Consider the following 16,297-nt stretch of genomic DNA (forward strand, 5'->3'; position numbering starts at 1 on the left):
CTCCGGTGTCCGGCTGGAGGTACGGAGGCGACGGGGTTTGGAGGAGGACGAGTGAGGGGAGCGAGAGGAGGGAGAGATGGGGATCGGGCGCGAGGCCCCTGCGTGCGTGGGTGGTGGCGGCGGAAGGGAACGAGGAGGAGGGGTCAAGGGATCGAGAGAGAGCAGGGAACCGGCTAGGGTTAGGATGGGTTTTAGTGGGCTGCGGCTACAGGAGGCCCAAGTGGCCGGCTGGGGGTCTCTCTCTTCTCTCTCCCTTATTTCTTTGGCAGAAAAGAATTAGAGAAAGGAAAAGAAAGAGAGGGTTAGAGAAAGAATTTGCGCATGCGGACAATTTTCCCGGGCTCACAAAAATGTGCTTGCTCCGAGAAAATAGAAAAAACCAGATTGAAAATTATAAATTCAAATTCATTTGATTTAAATACAAATGATTTGAATAGGAAGTGAGGGTTGGGAAGGTCCAAAAATGTTCGGATTTTTGGTGGAGCTCCGAAATATGATGAAAGAAATATATGGCGAGGATGGAGACCAAGAATTAAGATAACAAAGGCATTGGGATAATTCGCAAGTGTGTTATGGAGATTTCCAAATTAATAAATATTTAATATAGCTCCCTAATATTGGGAGGATATGTTGTAAAGAGAAGTCACCATGTGCATTTCCCTCGATTTAAATGGATCGAAGATCCATGCAATTTACTTAGTTGAGTTTTTAAAAATTAAATGACATGATGGCATGATGACATGATGCAATGCAAAGATAAAAGAGCAAGCACAATTGAAACACACAGTGATCACAAAAAATATGGAAGTCTTTTGAAGCGTCGGTCTCGGGGCGTTACAACACTCCACTACTACAAGAGGATCTCGTCCCGAGATCTAGGATGCCGCCAGAGAGAAAAGAGGAAGAGGAAGAGGTAAAACAAAGTTGCTTCTTTGACAAACGAGTGAAACCAAAGAATCTTGAGAGGTCGCAAAGCTTGAGGAAATGACACAACGGAGATAAGCGAATTGAGAGCACTCCATAGTAAACGGAAAACAAGGAACACCATGAGAACCTTGAGGTTAGGTGACACGATAGATATTTAAACCACTCCGGTTAAAACAAGATAGGGAAGGAATAAGAACGATATAATTTGGACAGCACTCCGATTGTAAATGGAAGGAATTGAACATGATCTTGACAAGATGAAAGGAAAACTCGATGAATTAACAACACAATGCCTCCGGAACTAATGAAAGAATGGCACAAGGGGTAAGAAAGATTTCATACAACACTCCGGTTAAATGGATAAGCAAGAAAAGAATATGATCTTGGCAAAACGAGATGATGGGTCGAAGAAAACATCACAATGCCTTCGAAAGAAGGAATAGAAGATAGATCATTGGAATAAAGGAATGGAGAAGAAAATGCCAACTTCTGCCACAAATGATCTTGGAAAGCACCCTTCCAAGAAGGTTAGAACGGAGTTGTTGGAAAATCAACAACGAAAAGAACAAGCTTGTTGAGGGCTTATGGAACACATCTCAAAATTATGAGGTGACAACCCGCCACTAACGGAAACAGTTGATTGGATTGAGATCAACAAGGAGATGAAAAACTTCTCTCGCCGAGAGGATAGCAGAAAAACTTGGAACATTGATAGACACCACAATTAGCAACATTCCTTAGGGAAGGCTGTAGGTGAAATATAACCCAAGATAAATCCAACGAAGAGATTGGTGGATTTAAAATATCTCATTCTTGACAACATGTGAATCATGAAACGCGAACTCAAATTGTCAAGAATGACATAACACCACCTCAAAAGATATTGATAGAGAGAATTGCACTTCGGAATGCAAGATGAAGAATGCTTGAACTCCCCAAAACAAAACATGTCCTGAATACCATGTTTAATTTAGAGTATAGCTTGACGGATCTTAACTCCGAGAGAAATCTAGAAGAACAATTGAAGAATGAAAAAGGGATCCTTGATGAACCACCATGTAGATCCTCCATGAAGAACTCCGATAATAAAAGAATGATCAAACGAAAGGGAAAATTGAAAAGAACTCCGGGAGAAGCTTTGCAATGATTAGATGAAGCTTTGAAATGATATAATTGAAATAACTTGGAGCTCCGGAAAGAAAAATGAACAACTGAGATCAAGAATTTTTTTTATGAATCACTTGGATGAAACAAGAATAAGAATTATGTTATGCATATCCTTCACCAATTTAGATTGATGACAAGCAACGGATTTGGCATACTACTTATTCTCGTAGAAAGGATTAAGATAGATATAGCGCAAACTTGAGAAAAGTCTTCAACGAACCACCGGTAGGATTGAAACAACGAATAAATTTATATGATAACCAAGGAAGAGAACTCTTAAACGAACCACCGTAAGAATCTGAAAATCAACGAAGATAAGATAAAGAAACACCGGGAAGAATTAGAAAACGAATAAAGATACTTGACAGAATTTAGATACAAGTGAAACGAAGAGATCATGAATTGACTAGAGGATATTTGAACGATGCACCGGTAAGATTTGGAGAACGAGAGCTGAATGTTGAGAACGAATAAATCTTCTGAAATGATGGCCTTCGAAGAATCAAACTGAAAAATACTCCTGAAATGCTTCGGATGGGTAAAAAGAATTCTCACAACCGCAAACAATTATGAGAGGATAGCAACACGCTTGAGCTTCGCATCTTTGAGAGAACGGATAAGATTGAAGAAAAACTCTTCTTCGGTCTTCAAATGTTGAGAATGATGAGAAGAAACACCACCATGAATTGTTGAGGCACTCCGGAATGAAAAATTAGAAAGGTTGAACCAACGATGAAAAAAATTTGAATTATCTTGGAGAAAGACACATGACTGATGATAATTAATTCTTATGTCAAACTTTACAATGAATTTGAGAATAACTCCAGAAAAATTAGAAGAGTCAGATAAGATCCTGGAAAAAGACCTGTGGGTTAGGGCCCACTCAAAAGATACATCGTTGAATGATTAAAAGAAAGATTGCGCCGGTTGAATTAAATGGCTTGAATGAGATTATAACCTCGAAATAGTTTGAACGGATTGGGAATGGAAATGTGAATCTTCTGAGATATCTTGTACACTCCGGAACCAATGAAAATAGTGAGAGGTGAATGATTGAGAGGTGCACCGGTATGACAAAGCATTGAAGCGAGGAAAGGAATATGATCAACACTGAAAGCTTGAATTTAGTCCACCGGAGAAGAAAAAGAATGAAGAATGATAAACTTGAAGAACATCTTCATGAGAACCACCGGGTAAGAACATTGATTGAAAAGAATGAAGGGACTTCACATGAATAAAATGGATACTTGGTTAACAAATCTGAGTCCTTGAAGAAAAGGGTGGGAGGGCGGGAAAAAACAAAGGCAACTTGGGCAGATGGAATAAACACCGTTGAGAAAAAGCTTAGAATTGATCTTGCGAATGTTGGAATGATCGGATCCACTTGAAGAGAAGCACGCCGGTTGGAAAAGAATTTAACATGACGACCTCGATGATCAAGAAGGATTAGTATTCACATAGAAATATGAGAACACCGCTTAGAATAAGGTATGGAATCAACACTTGACTTCGAAGCAACTCGAATACCACAAATAAAACAAAACAAAGGATTTGGCTTGCAGAATAAGCCGGAACAAACATATGATAGAGATTTCGTCCGAAGTTTTCATGGTGGGGCCCACACAGGCTCGATCGTACAGCACCATCATGTACAAGGCAGTGCACATGACATACGAAGCGTCCCCGAGTCGGCAAAGCCATGGACTCTTTAAGACACTACGAGACCACTGTAAAACCAACCGTGGAAAGGCGGACCACTAGACGTCGAACCCCAATCTCATATCATGCATCTGTCGGAAAGATATCCTAGGAGCTACTTGAATTCCCACTTAAAAACTCCCGAAACTTTCTGGTTATGCAATCAGGTGTTGGGGATACAGGGGACACAAAATATATCACCCAAACTAACAATACCTAGATCCAGCTGTATCCATCCTTCAACACATAACCAAGAAACCTTCGGAAATCTTTACCTCAACCTTCGAAAAGCATCCGTTATACGAGTTATGGCAATACTCCCGAACTCCCGCCCCAGTACTGGGTGGCGTCGAGGTGATCTCACCAACAACTGCATAAAAGAGATTTTCGATGTCGGCGAAACTCAGGTATTCCAGAACTGCAATGATAAAATTGTGATGACAACACCTCGGAGCTCAACTCCCCGGGACACTGCCACAACCCCTAAATGTCAGGAGGCACCAAGAACAATGTTCTCGTCACAAAACCATCGGAACGATTCCAAGATACCCGCGTGATCCTAAAAAAAAATTTAGTGAAATTTGAGGAGAGGAAAGTCAAAACATCTACGTCAGGAGACCTCACCAGAGCGACGAAGGGACCGAGGAGTAAAAAGAATCCTACTCTCCGATATATATATATATATAATCCTAAGACTCAAAACATTTTTGTTCTAGACCCAACAACGCCAGCGATTCGATCAAGCAGGGGGCTCCTAAGTCGGGGATGGCTCTGATTACCAACTTGTAACACCCACGATGCGGCTATATCTCCCACGTGTCGAGGCACGACTTAGAGGCATAACCGGATTGTGGTTTTGTCGCAAGAAGGGTCATCTTCACACAATCCCAAGTAATGAACAAGAAAGGGATAAAGAGTTGGCTTACAATCGCCACTTCACACAATACATAATAAAAATCATACATCAATCAGAGTACGCACATGGACCGACTACGGTCAAAGCCAAAAGAAAAGAAGATAACCCCAAATGCTAGATCCCCGATCGTCCCAACTGGGCTCCACTACTGATCAACAGGAAAACGAAACACAGTAATGGCCAAGGTCTTCGTCGAACTCCCACTTGAGCTCGGTTGCGTCATCTGGACTGGTATCATCGGCACCTGCAACTGTATTGAAAGTATCTGTGAGTCACGAGGACTCAGCAATCTCACACCCGCGAGGTCAAGACTATTTAAGCTAATAGGAAGGATGGGGTAATGAGGTGAAGCTGCAGCAAGCACTAAGCATATATGGTGGCTAACATACGCAAATAAGAGCGAGAAGAGGAGCAACGGAACGGTCGTCAACTAGTAATGATCAAGAAGTGATCCTGAACTCCTACTTACGCACAACCATAACACAAGAACCGTGTTCACTTCCCGGACTCTGCCGAGAAGAGACCATCACGGCTACACACGCGGTTGATGTATTTTAATTAAGTCAAATGTCAAGTTCTCTACAACCGGACATTAACAAATTCCCATCTGCCACATAACCGCGGGCACGGCTCTCGAAAGTTTATACCCTGCAGGGGTGTCCCAACTTAGCCCATTATAAGCTCTCACGGTCAACGAAGGATAAACCTTCTCCCGGGAAGACCCGATCAGTCTCGGAATCCCGGTTTAAAACACATTTCGACAATGGTAAAACAAGACCAGCAAAGCCGCCCGATGTGCCGACAAATCCCGATAGGAGCTGCACATATCTCGTTCTCAGGGCAACACCGGATGAGACATCCTACGAGTAAAACCAGACCTCGAGTTTCCACGAGGGGGCCCCGCAGTCTACTCAGTTCGGACCAACACTTGAAAGAGCACTGGCCCGGGGGGTGCTAAAATAAGATGACCCTTGAGTCTACAGAACCCAAGGAAAAAAGAGATAGATGGTAGCAAATGGTAAAACCAAGGTTGGGCCTTGCTGGAGGAGTTTTATTCAAAGCGAACTGTCAAGGGGGTCCCATAAATCACCCAGCCGCGTAAGAAACGCAAAATTGAGGAACATAACACCGGTATGACGGAAACTAGGGCGGCAAGAGTGGAACAAAACACCAGGCATAAGACCGAGCCTTCCACCCTTTACCAAATATATAGATGCATTAATTAAATAAGAGATATTGTGATATCCCAACATAACCATAATCCAACATGGAGCAATCTTCATCTTCTCCTGCAACTAGCAACGCTATAAGAGGGGCTGAGCAAAAGCGGTAACATAGCCAAACAATGATTTGCTAGGAAGGGTGACAAAGGTTAGAGGTGGATTCATGGCAATTTAGGAGGCATGATATAACAAGTGGTAGGTAGCGCAGCATAGCAATAGAGCGAACAACTAGCAAGCAAAGATAGAAGAGATTTCGAGGGTATGGTCATCTTGCCTGAAATCCCGCTAGAAAGAAGAACAAGTCCATGAAGAAGACAAACGGACGAAGTCGAACAAATCCTCACAACTCCGGAACGAAACCGAAGCTAACGAGAGAAGCAAACCGGAAAGAAACAAACAACATAGTAAACAAACAATCATAAACATGGCATGATGCACAATCAAGTATGATGCATGTCCGGTTTAAAGAGGCATGGCATGGCAAAGTGCACAAACGAAACTACAAATTAAGTGGAGCTCAATATGCAACGAGTTGCATATTGACGAAAAACCACATCAATTATTTAGTTCTCTCTCATTATGTACTCGACCATATTAAATGTTGATTAACATAGCAAGAGGGTGAAGCATAAATAAACTAATTATTTAGGCAAGTTTAAATGAGGCCGGAACAACAAACAACAATTCCGAAAAAATCCCCATATGCATAAAGCAATTTAAATGCAAACACGATTTTGAACATTTAAATGTTGTTATCATGATGCGAATGACATATGCAGGTTTTATGCAATTTTATGAAAATGTTGACATGAGCATGTTATGAAGCATTTGACACAGTGGTGGAAGAAAGGGGTGCCACGGCAACGAATCCGAAAATGATGCCACGGCAACATATCAGTTCCGATAGCTCACGGAGATACCGGTGCAAAAGAAGTGGGCGTGAGCGTGTCATGCAAGGATGGTGGGGTGCTCCCGGATTCCGGGTACCCACGGTACGGCGGCATGGCAATCAAGGAACGTGCAAAGACCTCTCTCGGACACGGTGCACACACGAGCAACTCATACAACACATGCATTCGTTCTCGGGCGGCGTCTTGGGGTTATACCTTCGAAGCGTGCGTTTCGGAACGGATCAAGTCGGTGCGATGTAGAGGAAGTAGACGTTCTCGGAACGGTCGTAGGAAGTAGTTGTACACGTTTCTTAGATGAACTTGGCGTAACCGTGCGGTAGTCGAACTTGGCGACGGTAGTGGTACACGTTGTCTTGTCGAAACCGAGCGACGGTAGTCGTACACGTCGTCTTGACGAATCCGAGCGACGGTAGTCGTACACGGCATGTTATGGAAGTAGTCGTACACATATCATAGTGGAACTTGACAGAATCCAGTTCCCGGGGTCGTCGCGGTACTTGTAGCTCGTGTAACTCCACCGTTCGTTGCGTAATCGTACATGGGTCTCGGGTCTTGGTCCTTCTTCTTCTGCTTGCTTCCGCCGGACTTGGCATGCTTGGACGATGGCAATGGAGCCTGCAGCTCTAGGTCGAGGGAGGGGTTGCAGGGGGCGCGGTTCCGGCGAAGCGGAGGCAGCGGCGGCGAGGCTTGGGGCTGGCGACGAGGATCCGGGCGAGGACGACGTCCAGCAGAGGCCAGCGACGGCGCACGTCCATGGCCCACGCGAGGACGAGCAGGACGTCGAGGAGGGCAGCAGAGGCGACGGGCGAGGCCGAGACGAGGTCGGCGACGGCCGGGACGGAGGGTAGCGTGAGGCGGACGGAGCAGCGGCGGGGCGGGCGGAGCAGCGCCGGCGGTGGCGGGGTACACGGCGAGGACGAGCAGGTCGTTGGTGATGACTGGAGGCGGAGGCGCGGCGAACTGCGGAGGAGACGAGGCGGCGCTTGGGACTCGGTGTCGCGGGGAAGGAGCAGCTCCGGTACTGGGGCGCCGGAGACGGCAGGGGAGCGACGTCCTGGGCAGCGCGGCGAGGCGAAGCCCGGCGGCAGCGAGCGGGCTCCGGTGTCCGGCTGGAGGTACGGAGGCGACGGGGTTTGGAGGAGGACGAGTGAGGGGAGCGAGAGGAGGGAGAGATGGGGATCGGGCGCGAGGCCCCTGCGTGCGTGGGTGGTGGCGGCGGAAGGGAACGAGGAGGAGGGGTCAAGGGATCGAGAGAGAGCAGGGAACCGGCTAGGGTTAGGATGGGTTTTAGTGGGCTGCGGCTACAGGAGGCCCAAGTGGCCGGCTGGGGGTCTCTCTCTTCTCTCTCCCTTATTTCTTTGGCAGAAAAGAATTAGAGAAAAGAAAAGAAAGAGAGGGTTAGAGAAAGAATTTGCGCATGCGGACAATTTTCCCGGGCTCATAAAAATGTGCTTGTTCCGAGAAAATAGAAAAAACCAGATTGAAAATTATAAATTCAAATTCATTTGATTTAAATACAAATGATTTGTATAGGAAGTGAGGGTTGGGAAGGTCCAAAAATGTGTTCGGATTTTTGGTGGAGCTCCGGAATATGATGAAAGAAATATATGGCGAGGATGGAGACCAAGAATTAAGATAACAAAGGCATTGGGATAAATTGCAAGTGTGTTATGGAGATTTCCAAATTAAGAAATATTTAATATAGCTCCCTAATATTGGGAGGATATGTTATAAAGAGAAGTCACCATGTGCATTTCCCTCGATTTAAATGGATCGAAGATCCATGCAATTTACTTAGTTGAGTTTTTAAAAATTAAATGACATGATGGCATGATGACATGATGCAATGCAAAAATAAAAGAGCAAGCACAAATGAAACACACAGTGATCACAAAAAATATGGAAGTCTTCTGAAGCGTCGGTCTCGAGGCGTTACACATCGAGTGCACAAGGTTCCTATCGCATATATAGGAGTAGTGAATTTCACCTTATCTCAAAATATTATCATGACCATTATCTGCTAGACAAACACATTCTCAAGAACCTAATGCAAGTAAAGTTTTTAATTGGTAAATTATTTTTGAGGTTTCTAAACATATTGTTTTGAGCACAAGGTTTCTAAACACATACTTCTATATTCTACGATGGAATCCATGACTTTTTTGCTTTTAGAAAATGTGAAGCCACTAAAATATGTTTTTGTAGAACTAGCCACTAAAATATGTATGTCCACGTTGTAACGCACGGGCCCTTTTACTATAATATAGTTCAACTGTGAAGCAGCAACACTGCCAAAGAAACAAAACTAAAAAATATACAGACATTAGAGCATTGAGAAGAAGAATTTCAACTGTTTTGAATATAGTCAGGAGGCTACTCACGGATAGTGAAAAGAGAATGGTGGTGTTCTAATACCTGGAGTGTTGCTGCTGTCACAGTGTCAAGCAAAGTATTGGAGGTATAGCTGTTTGACTTCAGCCGTATTAGCTTTGCTTCAAAATATACCGAAGTCTTGGCACAAATCACAAATACAGTTGAATCCAAAACCTAAATAAGCAAAGTGTCAACCATTAGAATACCCTCACTACTGCGTACCATAACAATGATGAGAAAATATAACAATAAGCTTCTGCAAAAATGCTGACGAACACACCTCCCATTTCGTCAGTGTATCAAGGGATAAATCCTTAGGGTCCTGCTTGTGCTGGGATTAAGCATGCGGAACCCATCGAGACCAATCTGCACCTCCTCTTGATACTCTGCCCCTCCTCTGTTTCTATCACTTTGAGCTACAGGAAAGGGAAATTACAGGCAGAGGAAATAGCATATGGGGGTAGCACTCACCTCTGCCTGTGAGCTTGCATCGAGCTCCAAACTTGAAATGAGTCTACATGAGCTCCTGCTGTATCTCGATGTACCTGCTCACCGCCCACGCATGCTGTTCGGCGCGGAACAACGACATGGAGCAACTGCCACAACTTAGGCAGTGGCTTAGGCACGCCGGACGCAAGCGGTGCTACACACCATAGCTCTCGCCGTGCCGCCGGCGACGGCGACGGCCTCGGACGGCAGACCGCATCTCACCTTGTGTGAATTGTCTCCGAGCTCGAACTGACGGGAACATAGGCAAGGGAGAAGCTGCCACACTTTAGGCCCGGGCTTGGGCGCGCCGGACGGAGGCCCTGCTAACCGCAAGGTGTCCCTACTTGCTGCCGGCGTCGGCGAGGGCCCCAGACGGTGGTCTGCATCTCACGGTCTCACCTTGTAGCCTTGTGGGAAACGCCTCATGGTCATGGAGCTGGAACTGAGGCAACTAGAAGAGTCCAGGAGATAAGTTAAGGGAAAGGAAATAAGAAAAACAATGATACAAAATATCATTGTTTGAGGATCAGAACACCTGTTGGTCGCGGGACCCGTACAGGGAAGGGGGGAGGGCACGCCACACATGCATAAAAGAGGACATGCACGCCGCATTTACCCCTTGAATTGGCTATAATTAAACGGAATTGTGTGCTGGTTGCCTCTAATAAAATAGATTTATGTGCTGGCTTATGAAAATTAGCTAGAAAGTATCGTATAGAAATCGCACTAAAAGTATTGCATCTGTAGTATGGTTCTTAATTCATGGAGGCGTGTGCCTCCCTGTGGCATGATGTACGTTTTGATGAGCACGCCCATTATTATTCTGTTGCAACGCATGGATATATGTCCTATTATACTAACAAATACTTAACATCTCTTTACCGGGAATTTGTTAATTAGTGACAATCTATTCAAATTATTTTACGCAATAATTCTAATCTGGATCGACTAACATATTTCAGAAGGATTCCCTCTGATCAATGCTGATTGACACTCTGACAGCAAAGTGCCCTCGATCAGATCTGACACTCTAACAGCAAAGTCCCTGCAAAAGAGCTTATCACTATGTGTGTTCTGGTTATATATCAACAAGAATAGCAGAGGAATCGATGGCAAAGATAAGGAACAATATTCTTCTTATTTCCAAGAAAGGCATTTAGTTGATTCATGTCAGTTCTTGGAACTAAAGCATCATACAATGATATATAACCAGTAAGATACTTGACACATCTGAAGCTGAAAGTGTTCTCTTATATTTCGTAAACTTTTTCATTGTATTATATTCTATAAGAGCGTCAAAGTCGTGTTCTGTTTTTTTGGATACAGCAATGATGTTTTGATCATTGCTTTAGTAAAACATACATATGAAGTATGATAGTGAAGCTAAATGCATGCCCAATGGTCAATTCAAGACTTCAAGGTTAATTTGTTTTGTGTGTGTTGCTTAAAATGTTAAAGCAGGCCTACATCAATTTTTGCAGGTGGGCTGGTCCTCTCGGCATAATACTTTTTATGCAGTTGTGTTAGAACATGTTTTCATTGAGATGTTATCCAGTATTTTTCAGCTCCTAAAGGTTGTGCACTTGTGCCATAATTTTTGTGCGTGAAACTATAACAAAATTGTGTAAGGTGAAATTTTGGTAGTTGCGTAAGCTGACCAATTTACTCTTTTCTTTCTTAAGATCACATTATAGTACTTGCATAAGCTGAACCATGATGCTTTCTTGCTACTGTTGTAGTATGTAATGAAATTCTGAGATAATAATGTAGTTAAGCAACTTTCTGTAACTGACTCTGTAGGTCTTAGTAGTGCAGATTCCTTTTGGACTGCAAGGAGTTTACTGAGATACAAATCATTGTGTGCGGTATAATCATATGAATATTCCTGCTTAGTTGTAGATATGTAGGTTTAGTAGCTTCTCGGGTTCCCATCTAATCCTAACATGCAGTTATTTGTATTTGCATGTACCATTGTTTCTTGGAATAGTCTATCAGTCATGTCTGAACCTAGCGTTCCTTAACAGATAGGCTCCTCATTTCAAAAGGATTAAATGAGTCTAAATGGCCATGGCTTGTCGTCCGTCTTGAAGCGGATTCAGAGCCTGGTAGGATCGCACACCATATGGCTTGGACATTGGAAGAAGATACAAGATTGGTAATGATATTACTTGCCTCAGTGCTCAATTTATATTTTATGATCCTATTAATTTGAACTTATTTACTTGGTTGTCTCAGCTAATTTATTTGTCCTCAAATGCAGACAAGTGTTCGGTCAAAAAACTCAAATTATTCCATCGATAGAATAACATGAAGAACAAGTACTGGGATAACATGGTTGTTACTACAATAGTAAAAGGCCAAGTCACGGGAGGAGAGATGCTCAGCGTGTATGATGGACATGGTGGCTCGGAGGTGAGGTTATCTTCTCTTGAAAATCTTGACCCACAAAAGAAACTAACCATGACGCTGTGGGAACCAGGAAAGCGTAGATCACGAATGGCCCCACAATTTGGTGGTGTGATACGTCTCCAACGTATCTATAATTTTTTATTGTTCCATGCTATTATATTATATGTTTTGAATGTTTATGGGCTTTATTATATATTTTTATATTATTTTTGGGACTAACTTATTAACCCAGAGCCCAGTGTCAGTTTCTGTTTTTCTCCTTGTTTCAGTGTTTCGCAGAAAAGGAATATCAAACGGAGTCCAAACGAAATGAAACCTTCGGGAGAGTTATTTTTGGAACGGAAGCAATCCAGAAGACTTGGAGTGTACGTAAGGGAAGCAACGAGGAAGGCACGAGGCAGGGGGCGCGCCCACCCCTCCTGGGCGCGCCCTCCACCCTCGTGGCCCCCTCGTGGCTTCCCTGACCGACTTTTTCGCCTATATATATCCATATACCCTAAAACCATCGGGGAGCACAATAGATCGGGAGTTCCGCCGCCTCAAGCCTCTGTAGCCACAAAAAACCAATCGGGACCCTGTTCCGGCACCCTGCCGGAGGGGTATCCCTCACTGGTGGCCATCTTCATCATCCCGACGCTCTCCATGACGATGAGGGAGTAGTTCACCCTCGGGGCTGAGGGTATGTACCAGTAGCTATGTGTTTGATCTCTCTCTCTCTCTCTCGTGTTCTTGAGGTGGTACGATCTTGATGTATCGCGAGCTTTGCTATTATAGTTGGATCTTATGATGTTTCTCCCCCTTTACTCTCTTGTAATGGATTGAGTTTTCCCTTTGAAGTTATCTTATCGGATTGAGTCTTTAAGGATTTGAGAACACTTGATGTATGTCTTGCCGTGCTTATCTGTGGTGACAATGGGATATCACGTGATCCACTTGATGTATGTTTTGGTGATCAACTTGCGGGTTCCGCCCATGAACCTATGCATAGGGGTTGGCACACATTTTCGTCTGGACTCTCCGGTAGAAACTTTGGGGCACTCTTTGAAGTACTTTGTGTTGGTTTGAATAGATGAATATGAGATTATGTGATGCATATCGTATAATCATACCCGCGGATACTTGAGGTGACATTGGAGTATCTAGGTGACATTAGGGTTTTGGTTGATTTGTGTCTTAAGGTGTTATTCTAGTACGAACTCTATGATAGATCGAACGGAAAGAATAGCTTTGTGTTATTTTACTAAGGACTCTTGAATAGATCGATCCGAAAGAATAACTTTAAGGTGGTTTCGTACCCTACCATAATCTCTTCGTTTGTTCTCCGCTATTAGTGACTTTTGAGTGACTCTTATTTGCATGTTGAGGGATAGTTATATGATCCAGTTATGTTATTATTGTTGAGAGAACTTGCACTAGTGAAAGTATGAACCCTAGGCCTTGTTTCCTAGCATTTCAATACCGTTTGTGCTCACTTTTATCATTAGTTACCTTGCTGTTTTTATATTTTCAGATTACAAAAACCTATATCTACCATCCATATTGCACTTGTATCACCATCTCTTCGCCGAACTAGTGCACCTATACAATTTACCATTGTATTGGGTGTGTTGAGGACACAAGAGACTCTTTGTTATTTGCAGGGTTACTTGAGAGAGACCATCTTCATCCTGCACCTCCCACGGATTGATAAACCTTAGGTCATCCACTTGAGGGAAATTTGCTACTGTCCTACAAACCTCTGCACTTGGAGGCCCAACAACGTCTACAAGAAGAAGGTTGCGTAGTAGACATCAAGCTCTTTTCTGGCGCCGTTGCCGGGGAGGTGAGTGCTTGAAGGTATATCTTTAGATCTTGCAAATCTTCAGGGAGATGAGACGATGGGATGTGGCCGCGCCGTGCTACCTGTTGTTGTTGTGCTAGCTTTGTTGTGTGTGTGTGTGTGTGTGTGTGCGCGCGCGTGTGTGTGAGAGAGAGAGGGAGGGATGGAGGGCATTGGCTGATAGGGGATGGTTATGTTGTTGCTAGATATGAGCAATGTTCTATCTATGTCTTTAGAGAAGCCTTTTGCTTTAGTTTAACTGGGGTGGAGAGTGGGTACTGTTGTGACAAAGTTGCATGTTACTAGATTATCAAACATGTTGTTTAGGTGAATATCTACCGTCGAAAAGAGAACAATGGTACTCTGATTATACTGTTTTATGCTCGATGTTAAAGAATACTCTTACAAGTAGTTAGCGACAAGCTGATGGTGCATTATATTGTATAGAAGATTCTTTTGATCCCACAATGCCAATTGTGCATTTATTGTTCTATACCTATTTTGTCCCTCATGAATCTCTATATTTAAAAATTATTGGTAGTAACTATTGATTAACTCCGTGCTTACCTCTCAAGTTCTTTGCGTAATTTTTGTAATTATTAGTAGTACATCAAGTTTTGAATAAGAATTATTAGTAAGTACATGTTGATCACTGCTTATAATGAAAATAAACGTCCATGGTTTAAAGGAGCTTTATTGTTTCACTCCATACCAAGTTATCTGTGGGTTATACTGAAGCTTATATTGTCTCTGGTTAATCTGCATATCAAATATTCTAAGCTTCCTTTTTATGAGCAAACGGGTGAACTAAGAAAGGAAAACTTGTTCTCTGCCTGAACTAGCTGAACATTGCCAACTTAGTAAAATGATATGAACTTGTGTGTAATGCACATAGCAGGTCGAAAAACTACCATTGTATTTGCATATACTGTTTGAGGCACTATTTTTCTGAAAACATGTTGGTGGTCAGTGGTCATGAGAAGCTTTCAACATTCTGCATGGTGTTAATATTCTTGAATTTGTTTTGGTTGACTGCATAACTGAGTAACATTTCTCTTCATATTCTTACTGTATAATTTCAAACACATTTTTTCTGGAAAGTTGGCATGTGACGAGGGAGTATTGTTCACAGACCCTCCTATACACTACATGGATCTAAGATTTTGTGTAAGTTATCATAACTCTTCATTCCATGTGGCATTAGTATCAACATGTTGAAACAATATTCATTTTTTACTTAATTCATTATGCTAGAGTCAACACGAGGTAAGAAGTTTTGCGAGAAGGAAACTATCCAGACGTTGGCAACATTATTTGATAACTGGCCTGGGATAGACAATGACATCTCATCGTGCAAGATGATAAGTAAAGTATTTTGTCTATTGTTATCATGGTTTATTTGTTGTTTCTAATAACTCCACTTGTAGATTTATCTTCCCTATGCATCCATCAGCCGATCCATCTTATACGTCATCGACAAAGAGGCACGTCGTCTATATATTATGGACCCTATTCAAACATCACAATCGTTAGAGGATAATAATTTGAGGCATGCACTGAAATCTAAAAGTTTTGCAAGGGGTTTCAAAGAAACACTCGAAATAAAGCTACCTGGTTGGAATTCCGATATATCTAAATGGCAACATTTATTTCCGGTTGGTATTTCAACGAGTATAGACGGGTAATGAATTCATAATAAAAACATTTATTTTTGTTTCACTATATTCTTTATATTATTAATTTAAAAAACTGCAGGAATGTGTGGCTATTTTGTTTTTCATTTTATGCTCTGGTGGAACGATAAAGAATTGGTCAAGCCGGTTTGCGGGGTGAGTATTGTCCGTTACATGTTTTAAGACTTTCGACGTGAAATTTTCATACTAACTACATATATTGTTTGTGCAGGATGGGTATGAGTTGAGGAAACAATTTTTATTATACTTGCTAAAACATCGTGAGAATGAAGCTAAAGGCAACTTTCCTAATGTTGTGAAAGAATTTTTAAGAACATCATCTAGATATTGATAGTTTTGTAATAGATGTTAAGGTCGACCATCCCTCAGTTTGTTACATGGACATGTCGTTAATCTTTCTTTTTGTTATTAATTTACATTGCAAAAATGGACTTTAATTATTCAATAATTGTGTTTGTGTTATATTGTTTGTACATGTGAAATTTAACATGTAACTCTTGCAAACTATTTCAAGAGCCCGCGGCAACGCACGGGCACTCTACTAGTTATGGTAAGGGGGGCGAATAGGACTAGGGCCCCAAGTAGGATTCCTCCTACTTGAGCGCCCCCTTGGCTGCTCCCTCTCCCTCCCACCTATATATATGAGGGGTAAGGCGCCTAGAACACACAAC

The 16,297-nt window shown here is 42.7% G+C and overlaps 2 long non-coding RNA genes across 5 annotated transcripts in view; one reads left to right on the plus strand and one right to left on the minus strand.

Moving 5' to 3' along the window:
- LOC123494337 (uncharacterized) overlaps positions 1-16,088 on the plus strand; it is a 30,998-nt gene extending 14,910 nt beyond the window's left edge. For 2 of the 4 annotated variants that reach the window (XR_012187398.1, XR_012187397.1), the window contains 3 exons: positions 10,667-10,916; positions 11,729-11,859; positions 11,965-12,374. This is a non-coding gene — a long non-coding RNA (uncharacterized lncRNA). Of the gene's footprint in view, positions 1-10,666; positions 10,917-11,691; positions 11,860-11,964; positions 12,375-15,033; positions 15,100-15,186; positions 15,614-15,687; positions 15,762-15,837 lie in introns of those variants that run through there. The other 2 variants (XR_012187400.1, XR_012187399.1) reach the window with 2 other exon arrangements.
- Positions 4,737-9,631, minus strand: LOC109752403 (uncharacterized). Its single transcript, XR_005759695.3, has 4 exons — positions 9,496-9,631; positions 9,258-9,389; positions 6,206-6,296; positions 4,737-4,958 (listed from the first exon to the last, which is right to left on the minus strand). It is a non-coding gene; the product is annotated as an uncharacterized lncRNA (long non-coding RNA).
- Positions 16,089-16,297: the final 209 nt, after the last annotated feature.

The sequence above is a fragment of the Aegilops tauschii genome, chromosome 6 (assembly GCF_002575655.3).
Source record: "Aegilops tauschii subsp. strangulata cultivar AL8/78 chromosome 6, Aet v6.0, whole genome shotgun sequence".
Lineage (NCBI taxonomy): Eukaryota > Viridiplantae > Streptophyta > Magnoliopsida > Poales > Poaceae > Aegilops > Aegilops tauschii.